The following is a 14981-nucleotide window of genomic DNA, read 5'->3' as shown; positions in this document are numbered from 1 at the left end:
TTGCCTCTTTGGTTAGATTTATTCCTAAGTATATTATGGTTTTGGGTGTAATTGTAAATGGGATCAACTCCTTAATTTCTCTTTCTTCTATCTTGTTGTTGGTGTATAGAAATGCAACTGATTTCTATGCATTTTATATCCTACCACTTTACTGAATTCCTGTATGAGTTCTAGCAGTTTTGGGGTGGACTCTTTTGGGTTTTCCACATAAAGTATCATATCATCTGCAAAGAGTGAGAGTTTGACTTCTTCTTTGCCAATCTGAATGCCTTTTATTTCTTTTCGTTGTCTGATTGCTGAGGTTAGGACTTCTAGTACTATGCTGAACAACAGTGGTGAGGGTCGGCATCCCTGTCATGTTTCTGACCTCAGAGGGGAAGCTCTCAATTTTTCTCCATTGAGGAAGATATTTGCTGTGGGCTTTTCATAGATGGTTTTTATGATATTGAGGTATGTTCCCTCTATCCTTACACTGTGGAGAGTTTTAATCAAGAAAGGATGCTATGTTTTGTCAAATGCTTTTTCAGCATCAGTTGAGAGGATCATATGGTTCTTTTCCTTTCTTTTATTTATGTAGTGTATCACAATGATTGATTTGCAAATGTTGATTCACTCTTGCAGCCCAGGCATAAACCCTACTTGTTTGTGGTGAATAATCCTTTTAATGTACTGTTGGATCCTATTGGCCAGTATCTTGGTGAGAATTTTGGCATCCATGTTCATCAGGGATATTGGTCTGTAATTCTCATTTTTGGTGGGGTCTTTGTCTGGTTTTGGGGTCAAGGTAATGCTGGCCTCATAGAAAGAGTTTAGAAGTTCTCCTTCCCTTTCTATTTTTTGAAACAGCTTCAGAAGAATAGGTATTAGTTCTTCTTTAAATGTTTGGCAGAATTTCCCTGGGAAGCCATCTAGCCCTGGACTCTTGTTTGTTGGGAGATTTTTGATAACTGCTTCAATTTCCTTGCTGGCCTGTTCAGATTTTCTCCTTCTTCCTGTTTCAGTCTTGGCAGTTTATAATTTCATAGGAATGCATTCATTTCTCCCAGATTGCCTAATTTGTTGGCATATAATTGCTCATTATATGTTCTTAAGATTGTTTGTATTTCCTTGGTGTTGGTTGTGATCTTTCCTCTTTCATTCATGATTTTATTCATTTGGGTCCTTCCTTCTGTTGCATAAATTTGGCTAAGGGTTTAATGATCTTATTAATTGTTTCAAAGAACAAGCTTCTAGTTTCAGTCTGTTCTACTGTTCTTGTGGTTTCTATTTCATTGATCTCTGCTCTAATTAATGCACAGAAATTAGTTGCAGTTGCATTTCTATACACTAACAATGAGACTGAAGAAAGAAAAATTAAGGAATTGATCCCCTTTATAATTGCACCAAAACCCATAAAATACCTAGGAATAAACCTAACCAAAGAGGTAAAAGATCTGTACTCTAAAATTTACAGATCATTTATGAAAGAAATTGAGAAAGACACAAAGAAATGGAAAAACATTCCATGCTCATGGATTGGAAGAATAAATAATGTTAAAATGTCTATGCTACCTAGAGCAATCTACACATTCAATGCAATCCCTAACAAAATATCATTGATATATTTCACAGAGCTGGAACAAATAATCATAAAATTTGTATGGAACAGAAAAGACCCTGAATAGCCAGAGGAATGTTGAAAAAGAAAAGCAAAGGTGGTAGCATCACAATGCTGGATTTCAAGCTCTATTACAAAGCTGTAATCATCAAGACAGTCTGGTACTGGCACAAAAACAGACACATAGGTCAATGGAACAGAATAAAGAACCCAGAAAAGGACCCTCAACTCTATAGTCAACTAATCTTCAACAAAGCAGGAAAGAATGTCCAATGGAAAAACGACAGTCTCTTCAATAAACGGTGTTGGGAAAATTGGACAGCTACATGTAGAAGAATGAAACTGAGCCATTTTCTTATACCATACACAAAAATAAACTCAAAATGGTTGAAAGACCTAAATGTGAGACAGGAATCCATCAAAATCCAAGAGGAGAACACACGCAGCAACCTCTTTGACCTTGGCAGCAGCAACTTCTTGCTAGACATGTCTCCAAAGGCAAGGGAAGCAAGGGCAAAAATGAAGTATTAGGACTTCATCAAGATAAAAATCTTCTGCACAGCAAAGGAAACAGTCAACAAAACTATAAGGCAACCTATGTAATGGGAGAAGATATTTGCAAATGACCTATCAGAGAAAGGGCTAGTATTCAAGATCTATAAAGAACTTATCACTCTCTCTGTCTCTCATGAATAAATAAAATCTTTAAAAATAAAAAAAGAACTTATCAAATTCAACACCCCAAAAACAAGTAATCCATTCAAGAAATGGGCAGAAAATGAACAGGCATTTCTCCAAAGAAGACATACAAATGGCCAACAGACACATGAAAAAATGCTCCATATCTCTTGGCATCAGGGAAATCCAAATCAAAACCACAATGAAATACCACCTGACACCAGGCAGAATGGCTAAAATTAACAACTCAGGAAACAACAGATGTTGGTGAGGATGCAGAGAAAGGGGAGCCCTCTTACACTGTGGGTGGGAATGCAAGCTGGTGCAGCCACTCTGGAAAACAGTATGGAGGTTCCTTAAAAAGTTAAAAATAGAGCTACCCTAATACCCAGCAATTGCACTACTAGAAATTTACCCTGAAGATACAAATGTAGTGATCCAAAGGAGCACCTGCACCCCAATGTTTATAGAAGCAATGTTCACAATAGCCAAACTGTCGAAAGAGCCAAGATGTCCATCGACAGATGAATGGGTAAGGAAGATATATATATATATATCATATATATATATGAATATTACTCAGCCATCAGAAAGGATGAGTACCTACCAGTGACATTGACATGGATGGAACTGAAGGGTATTATGCTGAGCGAAATAAGTCAATCAGAGAAAGACAATTGTCATATGGTTTCACTCATATGTGGAATATAAGAAACATTGCAGAGGATCATAGGGGACGGGAGGGAAAACTGAATGGGTAGTCATCAGAGAAGGAGAAAAACCATTAGAGACTCTTAACTATAGGAATGTGAATGTCTAAAGCAGACAAACTAATAAGTCACTGAAGATGAGAAGGTGAGGACAGGTCACCTGTACATATGGTGAAGTCATTGACGATGGTGGTGGGCTTGTGTCAAAGATGTGGAAATGAGGAAGTCACTTTACCCTGGTTTCTCTCTGTGAGAGAATAAGCTTTGCTTCTACTGAATTTTACTAAATTTGAAAGATGACCCAAATAATGGTTTTAACACTGAAAAAAAGTGAGATTATAATTTTGAAATTTCTAACATTCAGTAAACATATATCTTGTGACAACAATGTAATTTTAAATATCATTGTTAATCTATATTAAAGATGACAAAACTGGAGGTTGAGTAACTTGCCCAAATGATAAATACTCTAAATGGCAGAACTGATTGTCATAAACAAATCTGACTCTAAACTAGATGGCTTGTAGAAACTTAATATTACATGTCTAGCTCCTTTAGTTCAACATTAAACTTACTCTGAACAACTGATGAATATGGCCCCCACATTTTGTGTGATGATTACAAAAAAAATACAGAGCAGGAATATGAAGTCCCTTCTAAATTTGATGTTTCATCATTTGAATGACTTAACATGTCTTTTGAGATGTATAAGCTTGACCATTCTCCACATCCTAGAAAAATCTAGCCACAGACATTTCCTGAGGCCCTTAATACAATTGATAATGCCTCAATGAAACATTCTCAGAAACAGAGTAAATGTCATAGAAATTTGAATGCCACTTAATTTTCTGGTTATTCTTTGTCATCACACACTACAGAGTGTTAATTCTTCATTTGACTATTTTCAAAACCGTAAGTTGAAAGAGAAGAAATTTGATCTTGGTCCATTGGAGAAAATGATTCTATACCCAGAATTAGATTCCCTACTTTGCATAAATCCTATTTTGTAAGAGTTAATTATCCATAAAAAGAAATGAGTAGCTTCAGTCCTGTTTAAAAGCTTGATATACCCTCACGAGGACTGAAAATTGAAAATATCAATCTTTCAACAAATGGGAAGTTGTCTTCAAGTCATAAAAAATGTTTTTACAATGACTGAGTATCTCAAATAGGCAAAAGAGAAAAAAGAAAAAAGGTGAATGGAATGTCACAGCAAACTGGCACTTCCCCCATACTTTTCTGGGCCATGGTCTTACAGGAAATAAAAAGAATTTTAGGTCTTTTCCATCAATCTCTAGATTCTAGAGGTTTGAAACTTATCATGGTTCATTTCAATCAAAGCCCTTTATAGTCAGAGAATATAACAGATATTTGTTGTTTCTTGGAGACAAAGAATCCATCCTGATTCATATTTGTTCCATTTTCCATTATTAAGCCACGTACTTCAGATAGAGCCTCCAGGATCCAGGATCAGATGATGAGGTCTAGTCTACTACCCTGTCCCCTGTCATTACCTTAGGGATAAGCATGTGACTTAAGCCAAATGAATCAGGATAAATCAGAGCTGATCCTGGGAATTTTACCTAAGTGACAGAGAAAAGGCATTCTTTCTTTCCTTTTGGATTTAGAACGAGGTAGATTAAAAACATAATGGGAGACTCTGAAAATGCAGTCAACATAGAGGAAGTCAGAGTAAAAGGATGAAAAGAGAAACAAAGAGGAAAAAAATAAAACAAGTCATGGTGGCAACTTTTGTACATTGAACACAGACATACTCAAACTCTTCTTCTGGACTTTTATATTATGCAATCCAATAAATATATTTATTGCATATGCCAATTAAGATTTTTCTGTCACAGCAATGAATCCTACCTGACACAGTGACTCAGCATATACTGCCTAACTGAACATTAACATTCTGGAAATTCATGCTAGAGGAGGGAGACCCAAGAGTATGATGCCTGAAGCTATGTTATTCTAGAATCGTGGCTTCAAGTAGCCAAATTATTCTCAACCTTTAAGCATTGGTATGATGTGATTTTGAAAGCCAGTTTCTGCATAATATAATTGGGTTGGTAATTCAACCTCAGTTCATTCTCTGTAAAAATGGGAATAATAATAGTTGTATTTAATGGAATTATTGAGCATAAAGTTGGGTAGCATATATTCAACTTCTAACAGAGTACCCAGAACATATACATATTCAATAACTGATAGCTATTATTCTTACCTGGTCTATACATCTCCTTGCTATTGTTCGTGAAGCTACTTAAAGTTATCTTATCTCTACACTGGCCCGGAGCCTTACACACAGTCGTTAATCAATAACTGTTGAATGAATAAGTGAGTCAATGAATAGTCTATACTAATGGTGACAATATTGTCCAAATGGGCCCAAAACAGTCCCTATTTACTCTTGTAGTTTCAGTTCTTTTATTCTCAAAAGTGTTCTTGAATGGATGATAAATTACATGTTAACTTTATTTATAATATTCTTATTCCTTGTTTCTAAGTCGATTTTTTTCAGCTGTAATCTAAACAGACTTTCTCTTACTTGACCTTTAAAGGATAACTTGATTAGGATTATTCCACAAATATTTTTGTCAAATACAAGCTAGTTTTGATTACTTGTTGACAGAGGAAGACTTGGTGATAAAGGACAGAGTACAGGATTTAGACTCTAGAAAATCTGAAAAGGCCTAACCCTGTAATTTACCTCCTGTGAGACTCTGGGTAACTTTATTTTCCTCATTTGTAGCAAAACAAGATTAATAATCCCTATCCCATAATAATTTCAGGATGATTAAATGAAATAATACAAGTGAACAAGTACTTTGAAAATTCTAACATTTTGTTAGTAATTATGATTGATTTTTGAATTAATGAGGAAAGGACTCATCCTCCTCTTCTTTCTACCTTGGATACAACTAATAAAAATCTTTACCCTTCAAGTTTGTTATTTCCTTTCAGAAGTTGACAAAGTGCATAACTAAGCTTTAGATACTACTCTATTATTAAGAACGTTTTAGTATGAAGAAAGGGAAATGAAAGGAAAAAGAGGAATGCATTTTGCAATACCATTTCCTTAGCCTGAATTTTCCTTCTCTCCAACCTACCAACCCCATCCAACCCCCTAGGTCCATCTGATGATTTCCTATAAACCAGTGAAGGCTCAGATCCCCTATCATCCACTACAGAAACACTCATTCCCAAGGAGAACTAGCCTCCAATTCTATTAGGTCCCCATTGTATGTGGTACTCCATCTCTATTTTTGTACTTCTCATAGAGAATGGCACTTATCTATTTATAAGCTTGTCTCCCCCACTAAGCTATAATCTGCTTAAAATAGGGGCCTATATACTACTTATCTTTCTATCACCAACTATTAGCATAGACTTTGACAGAAACAAAAAAAAAATCTAGTATATATGTTTATTGAATTGAACAGAAGTGAATATTTATCAGATATTATAGATTAGAAAATATACTAGGTGCTTTAAATATGTTGTCTAATTTAATCCTCAGAACAACCCAATTAAATAGACATATGTTTACCATTTTAAAATTGAAAAAACTGGGGCTTAATACTACTCAAAGATCATTCCATAATCCTCTAGATGAGCTAAATTTAAAATCCTGTTCTTTAATAAGAATATGATTTACAGAAATTTAATAGCTATACATTTCTCCTTATCACTATGACCTGCAAGTAACTACTGAGATTGATAAAGACCATTCTCAAGTCTGTGAACATGCCTAGACCTGTTGATTAGCCAGAAAAGAGAACTATCATTTATCAGGTTTTGTGACACTGCAAGTCTGATCATTCCAAACTGCACTGGAGGACCTATTCCTGAGACATTAGAGAAAAAAAAAAAAGTAAGTATATAAGCTCTATCTGAAAAATCTAAAAGCTAGTCATGTTCTTTATCTATGGGAGAAGAGCAGTAGTTAATCAATTTGAGCTAGAAGCTACAGGACCCAGTCTTGCCAATAAAATAATGGTATCATGGTAATCAAGCCAGGAATGAAGCATGGGGTAGTAAAAGATAAGGAAGACATATTCATATAACAGAACTGTAATTATAAGTGACTTTTTAGCCTCAGCAAAATTAATTGAGAAGCTCTTGATAGATGGTTAAGACTGAGCCCTAAATGACATTGACTGTGAGTTACAGCTTTCTGGTACAAACTCAGAGAATTTCCCTGAAGTGAATCAAAACTAGATCTATTCCAATGACAATGCATGAGATGGATAGGAAATGTGTCAAATGATTGATCAGATGCTTGACCACCGGGTTGCTGACTATAATTTTTAGAAATTGAAAAACAGTTTTTACAAGAAATTGGGCTCTAAACTATATCATCTAGGGAGGAAAAAGGAAGGTCACAGAGAATAGATGGTTTCAGCAGGAGGTAATAGATTAGTCTCTGAATTCATTTTTAAATTCCTCCATGAAGGCTCATCATCACCACCTTCTGATCATCTAACCCAACCTCCACATTGCCACCAGCATGATCATTTTCAAACGCAAAGCGGCTGAAAATATTTTAGAGCTCTCAGTTTCCCACAGGATAAAATCCAACCTTCCTTGTCTGTCATGTATTGTCCTTCACAGTGTGGACCAGACTTAAATTTGCCCTGTTAGTTCACTCATTCCTAAAATATTCTATACTCTTTCAAAAATATATCACCTTTTTGCATGCTATTCCTAATAACATGAGATGCTCTTTCCCTTTCCTGCTTTTTTGTGAATCCTGTGTATCCCTCAAGATCTAGTGCAGGTGTTGCATCCTCTGCGAATTCCTCTTCAGTTCTCCTAGGTAGGACAGTGATGCCATCTGAACACTCATTCTGTCACTTTATAATTATCCACCCCCACCAAATGGAGATCAGGGAACATGACTTATTAACCTTCGTATATATTCCAGGGAATACTACCTGATATTGTGAATACCATTATGTTCTCTAGGCTCTGGAATATAATACTAAATAAAACATGTCCTTGCTTCATTTCATGAAGGTGAACAAGAAAAGTACAAAATAGGCAAATATGTGCCAGATAATGGTAACTGCTATGAAGAAAACTAGAGGGGGATAAAGGAGTGAAAGTGACAGGAGGTGGTATTATTTGAACTTACATAGGAAAAATCTGAAAACATGATATTTGGTATTTTTTCCCTTTCTCAAATTTAAATTCAATTAATTAACATATAATGTATTATTAGTTTCAAAAGTAGAGGTCAGAGATTTATCAGTCTTATATAATACCCAGTGCTCAATACATCACATGCCCTCATTAATGTCCATCACCTAGTTACCCCATCCCCCCACTCTCTCCCCTCCAGCAATCCTCAGTTTCTTTCCTATGATTAAGAGTCTCATGGTTTGTCTCCCTCTCTGATTTCGTCTTGTTTCATTTTTCCCTCCCTTCCCCTATGATCCTGTTTTGTTTCTTAAATTCCACATATGAGTGAGATCATATGATAATTATCTTTCTCTGACTTATTTCACTTAGCATAATACCCTCTAGTTCCACCCATGTTGTTGCAAATGCCAAGATCTCATTTTTCTTTTGATGGCTGAGTAGTATTCCACTGTGTGTGCGCGCGCGTGTGTATCACATCTTCTTTATACATTCATCTGCTGATGGACATCTGGGCTCTTTCTCTAATTTGGTTATCGTGGACATTGCTGCTATAAACACTGGGGTGCAGGTGCCCCTTTGGATCACTACATTTTTATTTTTAGGGTAAATGCTTAGTAGTACAATTCCTGGGTCATAGGGTGATATTTGGTATTTTTGCAGAGGTATTTCAGCAGAGACATTGAGAAAGTAAGCAAGAGCATGCCAGCATCTAGATGATGCCTAAACAGGGGAGTATCTTAGGACAGTTATTCAGTGTTTAAGGAGCAAGAAAAGCTGGAGAGAGAAAATAAGCCACATCCTAGGAAGGGCTGAAGGTCAAAACTGGGAAATTAGTATAGTATTAAGAGACTTGACTCAAGTGTCCAACCAACCCAAGTCAATAGCCTAGCCACACCAACTGTCAGCTGTGTGTGTGTATGCATTTGTGTATTAGGGTAAATAGCAGATACTCTTAGAATTCTGAACTTCTAGGAATGAAACTCAGAATTCAAATAGATTTGGGTAACAGTGGAAACTTGAATTTTATTTCCCTGCATCCAGTGCCACAGTCAACTCCACATGGAAAGCTCAGGGCTAGGAATAAGCTATAGAGGATTGGAATCCCCATAATCAAGGCTTTCATAATAGTGGCACTACTGATACTTGAGAGCAATAATTCTGGGGTTTTTTTTGGGGGGGGGGCTGTCCTGTATATTGTGAGATGTTTGTTGGCATCCCTAGCCTCTACCCAGTCTCCCAACATTTCCAAGTATCCCCTGGGGGAAAGAGGACAAAATTTCCTCCAGTTAAATACTGCTGTAGACAAAGGGAACGGAGTAGAGAGAGAGGCATTAGTAGCTAGGAAGACAAAACCACAGACAACTAAAGCAAATAGACCTGTGGAGTCTAAAACAAATTTTTGAGTTTTAATTTATGAGATAGCTACAGATAATCAGATATGTATTTATAACTCTGTTCATGAATGCTTGAAAATCTTTAATTATCTAACAGTCTGTCATGCCTATTTCACCAAATTAAACAAATAAAAATAATTTATTTACTTTAGAAGAATTTTGAACAGTTCTGAAAAGGTAACAGGCATTCATCAAATCCTCCTTTCCCACATACTACAATTAATCAAGATTGTGGTGACCTGTAACAAATGTCAACTTGGTTTTTGTATTCCCTAAGGACTAAACTTTTTAAAAAAGTGTTAGTTTTATTCCTTCAATAGACAACCTATATTGAATAATTATAGTGTGTTCATATATGGATGCTCAATAGAAAGAAGATATAATCTGTGGCCTTCAAGATTCATAATGAAAAAGACAGCTATGTATTTGGAAGCATTCTACTTCTGAAAGCATGGGCTGCTGACTCACTTTTCTGAATCCTCACTTAGAGATACCATAAAAGTGACAGGAAAGCTGGTGGATCCCAGATACTAATGTAAGTTCTACAAAAAAATTTGTGGGTAGACAGAGTGGCTGGGCTATTCGGGTGTGTGTGTGTTTGGGGGAGAGAAGGATGAGAGAAATGAGTCTAGAGCAAAAGTGAGTTATGTGCAATGATTTCATTCCTCTTTGCAGATATACATTGCCTACCAAAGAAGGTGATATCTTCAGTGGAATATTCACTCACAAAAAAAGATCATGAAACATTAAAAAATACCAACACTATAAAAAGAAAAATAACAAACTTAACGTCTATTATTTGAGTAGTACTAATGAACTAATCAAAATAATTCCAAATAAATAAATAAATAAATAATTCAAAATAAGCATAATAAATATTCTCAATTGTATAAAGGAAGATATTGGGGGAAAAGAGCAGGACCAAGAACAATGGGTATTAGCAAAAATGTAATAATTGAAATGAAGAGTTTAATAGATTGGTTCAACAGCAGAATGGATCCAAGGAATTAATTAGTAAGCTTGAATATCAGGATGAAGAACTCTCCCAAAAGGCATCAGGAATAACAGAGATAGATTTTTTTAATTAGTCCCAAAAGCAAAGGAAAGAAATAATGAAGGGAAAAAATTAAAAATACATAATTTTACATATTAACAAAAAAATAGTTAAGATTTTATGCTAATTACAATAATAAAAATGAGCTAAACTCTTACATCAAAAAGCAAAGACTTTCAGGTTGGCTAAGAAAGCAAGATCCAGATATATATTAACCATATAAGATAATTTTCAAACAAAATAATATATAAAGCTAGAAAAGAAAAAGAACAATAACCTAAATATAATCCAAACAAAAAGTCATAGTAGCAATTACATATCAGTCAAAATATAATTTAAGATAGAAAACATAATAGTCAAAGAGATGTCACATACTAGCAATAAATTGTTAGCAATCATACATTTTATATAAATTTAATACTACTCTTTCAACCTATATAAAGAAACAACTGACAGACATAGGTAGAATAAAGAGAAAATAAAATTGCAGTTGCAGATTTTAAGCACATACCCACTTAGAATCTGATAGTTAGGCCAAAAAAGTTATTTTCAGCATCTAAAAGTAACCATAGATTAGTGTCTTCAATATATAAGAAATTTCAACATGGCAATAATAAGGCAGAAAACTCAATGGGAAATGATGAAGGATCTAAATAGTTAATTTCAAGAAGACAAAACCTAAATAGCTTTAAGTATGTAAAGAGATGCCAAAACATACTAGTAATAAGAGAATGCTAATATTTTATCTATCTCTCTCCATACTTCTTTCTAAAGCAGTGGATGGAGTGTATATAAAATATGCACGGATATTAAAACCTAATTGTACAGTGAAAATGTAGGAAAATATATTTTAGTATGCTATGACATGTAAATTTAAATATATATATAACATATATATAAATAACATTAAATAATCTTCATGAATTTGTGCACAGCTAAGGACATAAATTGACCAGAGTAACTGTCCATTTTGGGTACAGATCAGGAATAAAGAACTGGGATGGAGAGTAGAACAGTAAAGTGAAATAAAAGGAGAGGATTCTTGCACAGACCAATGATGATTTAACTCCATGAATGGATGAATATGATTTAATAAACCCTTTGAACCTGATAAAAAAATAAATTGCATAGTTTTAGGACAGATTAAGGACAAACTAGGAGAAAATTTGGGAATGGAGGTAAATGCTTCACAGAGGCAAGGACAACTAAACTGCATCTTCGAGGAGAAGTAAGTAGGATTATACCAAGTGGAAAATGCAGGGAGGAAATTGTTCCAAATTTATGAAACCTCATACTCAAAGACATGGTCAAAAAAGAGATCATCATGTTCAGGAAATGGCAAGTAGACTGGTGGGTATAGATTATAGGATTCAGTGATTTGGGGAAAATAAGTGGAAGGATAGGAGATACATGCCTGGTGTCAAGGCCAGAGTGATAGATTGAGTCCAGACTGTGAAGCCACTCATGTGTCCTACCATGAAGCCACTGGAAGCGTACAGAAGTGGGAATAAGGGATAGAGTGACCCTCATGAACACCACATGAAAAATTTCCAAGCTGTCACAAACTAGCCAAGCTCTCAAGATTCCAGAGCTGGGAGTGGAGTAAAGTAGTTAGCTAAAATGAGACTCCCATGAAGAATGTCCCTGTCACTCTGTCTGGGGTGGCATCTGCTGTAACTAGAGACTAGCAAGTCAACAGACACTTTGATCGTCAAATGATTTATGTCAGCCGTTATGTGTCAGAGTGGCAGCCACACATCTGTCATCAGGACAATGATGTATAAAAGGGGATTTTAATTGCCTCTAGATTATAAAGAAAACGAGCAGAGCATCACAGAGATAAATTATGGAATCACTGCTAATTTGCAGACTGTTATGAAGGACAAACTAAACCCCCAATGGGCTGGAGGAAAAAAAAAAAAGTTATTTCACTGATAGGAGGTGTAGGCAGGAGTGTTTTAATAACAAATGGCAACATTCATCCTATGACAAGAGCCTCGATTCAGAAAAACATCAAGCTGATGTATTCTGTTTTCTGTCCTGTATTTAATCAACAGTAGAAGGTATTGATGGAAGAAGCAGACTATAAGAAAAGGACTTGTGAATGTCAAATGTTAAAAGATATATTCATATTTTAGGTACTCTTTTCCAATTCATTATGCATATTAGCTACAATTTAATGTCTTCATACCTGCTACTCACCTGCCTCTCTTTGACACTTCCCTCCCCTCCATTCTCTACTGCTGTGCCTTCACATAAACACTTGTGTTTCTCTTCCTCACTTGTATCTCTCTCCAGCCACTGCCAGATGACTGCTCCTAAAGCCCTACTCAGGTTATCTAACTCGCTTGCCTAGAAACCCTTTTAAGTTGACCATTGCCTGCAGAATCCAGTTCCTACTCCTCTTCATGAGGTTAGGACCCTTCATGATACCCATTAATTCATTCAATAAATATTTATTGAATACCTATTGCATGTCAGACACTGTTCTGGACATGTGGGGCACGCCAGTAAACAAAACATGAAAAATACTCGAGTCCTCACAGAGCACAGCAGTGGAGGTCTGCTGTGAGGGTCTAGGCTGACATCTTGCACAAGAGTAGCCACAGAGACCATGGTTGACCTGCCAGTGCAGATCCCAGGCTCTGGGAAGCAGAGAGAATTAGGGAGCAGGGAGGGACTCAGGCAGCTAGAATGTGCAAACGTGACAACCTGTGAGGAGAAAACCTGAGAAATGAAATCTGTTAGGGATCTGCAGTGGCTGTGCTGGATGTTGGCTTCTTCAGTGGTGAAAGCAGAGCAGTCAGGTGGTGTCCACGAAGGGGTTCTCAGTGATGAAAGCAGTTGGGGGGTGGGGGGGCACACTGTGAGGCTTCCTCAAAAGTTGAAATCCTCTGCAACAAAGGCTACTGAGGTCCTCTGCAGTGCAGCCTTTGAAAACCCCAGTTGTTCTGGCTGCATGGTGGTATCAGTAGCTCCTGCCTTCTTGCTTGTTCTAGACATTTCTAGACAATCTCAGTTTTGCCAGTCTCTGGGTTGGGTAAAACTGAAGCCAGTCCTTTGTGCAGTGCCCTAAAAGGCTGGAGAAGCTGGCTGCTCACCTTGCTCCTTCTCTCTTGGGGAGCAGGAAACTCTTTGGGGTGGGAGCTTCCTCTTGGGGATGAACAGGTTTGGCCCCAGGAGATGAGATGATATAAACAAAATGAAGCTCTTACCCTTTTTGTGCAGTTATTCTCGAGTTTTTATTCCACTGTGTTGCTGAAACTTGTTAAGTGGACTCCTGAGCTTTCCCTGGGCTATTTTTATTCATGGGTATCAAATTGTTGATCTTTGTGGGAAGACAGAGGCTCAGGTCTCCTATTCCACCTTCTTGGTGACATTCTGAATACATAGCTTTTTGAATACTAAAACAAGCTTACATTTCTAAAATAAGCTGAAATTAATTCTGATGTATTATCTTTTATATATTACTGGATTTAGTGTATTATCTATTTAGGGTTTAGGAAATTATGTTTTCTTCCTCATAATTGTCCTACAGGGTTTCATATCAAGGTCATATTGACTTTATGCAGTGAGCTGGAAAGTCTTCTTTTTCTATCTAGGAAAAAATGTTCAAAAATTGCTATTATTTATTCCTTAAGTGTTTTATTTTCTTCATTGATAAAGTCATCTGGGTATGGTGTCTTCTCTGGGAAGTTTTAATAACACAGTCAATGTCTTCATTAATCCCAGAACTATGTCAGATTTTCTATTTCGTCTTTTGTAGGTTTTGACAAGTTGTATTTTTCTAGGAATTTCTCCACTTTATATAAATTTACTGGCATAACATTTTCAGGTTTCTTGGCAATCTGTGCGAATGGTCATGATACTCTTCTTTCATTCGTGATATCATTTATGTGTGTCTTCTTTTGTTATTATCAGTATCACCAGCATGTTGTCAATTTTTTAGAACTATTTGAAAGACTAATTTTAAATTTATTGATCCTCTCTAGTACACATTTGCTTTCTTCCTTTTTCTTAAATTTTTGCTCATATCTTTATAATTTATCACGCTCCACCTTTTGGGTTTAACTTGTTATCACTTCTCTACTATTTGAAATGATTACCTATTTCATTGTTTTTTTTTTATTCTTATGTTAATCCGATACATTACATCATTAGTTTTAGATGAAGTGTTCCATGATTCATTGTTTGTGCATAACACCCAGTGCTCCATGCAGAATGTGCCCTCCTCAATACTCACCACCAGGCTAACCCATCCTCCCACCCCCCTCCCCTCTAGAACCCTGTGTGTTTTTCAGAGTCCATCGTCTCTCATGGTTCGTCCACCCCTCCGATTTCCCCCGCTTCATTCTTCCCCTCCCGCTACCTTCTTCTTCTTTTTTTTTTTTCTTAAC

The sequence above is a fragment of the Leptonychotes weddellii genome, chromosome 11, assembly GCF_054177405.1.
Source record: "Leptonychotes weddellii isolate Sample4059 chromosome 11, ASM5417740v2, whole genome shotgun sequence".
NCBI classification, from domain to species: domain Eukaryota; kingdom Metazoa; phylum Chordata; class Mammalia; order Carnivora; family Phocidae; genus Leptonychotes; species Leptonychotes weddellii.
Note: the sequence above shows the minus strand (reverse complement) of the source record.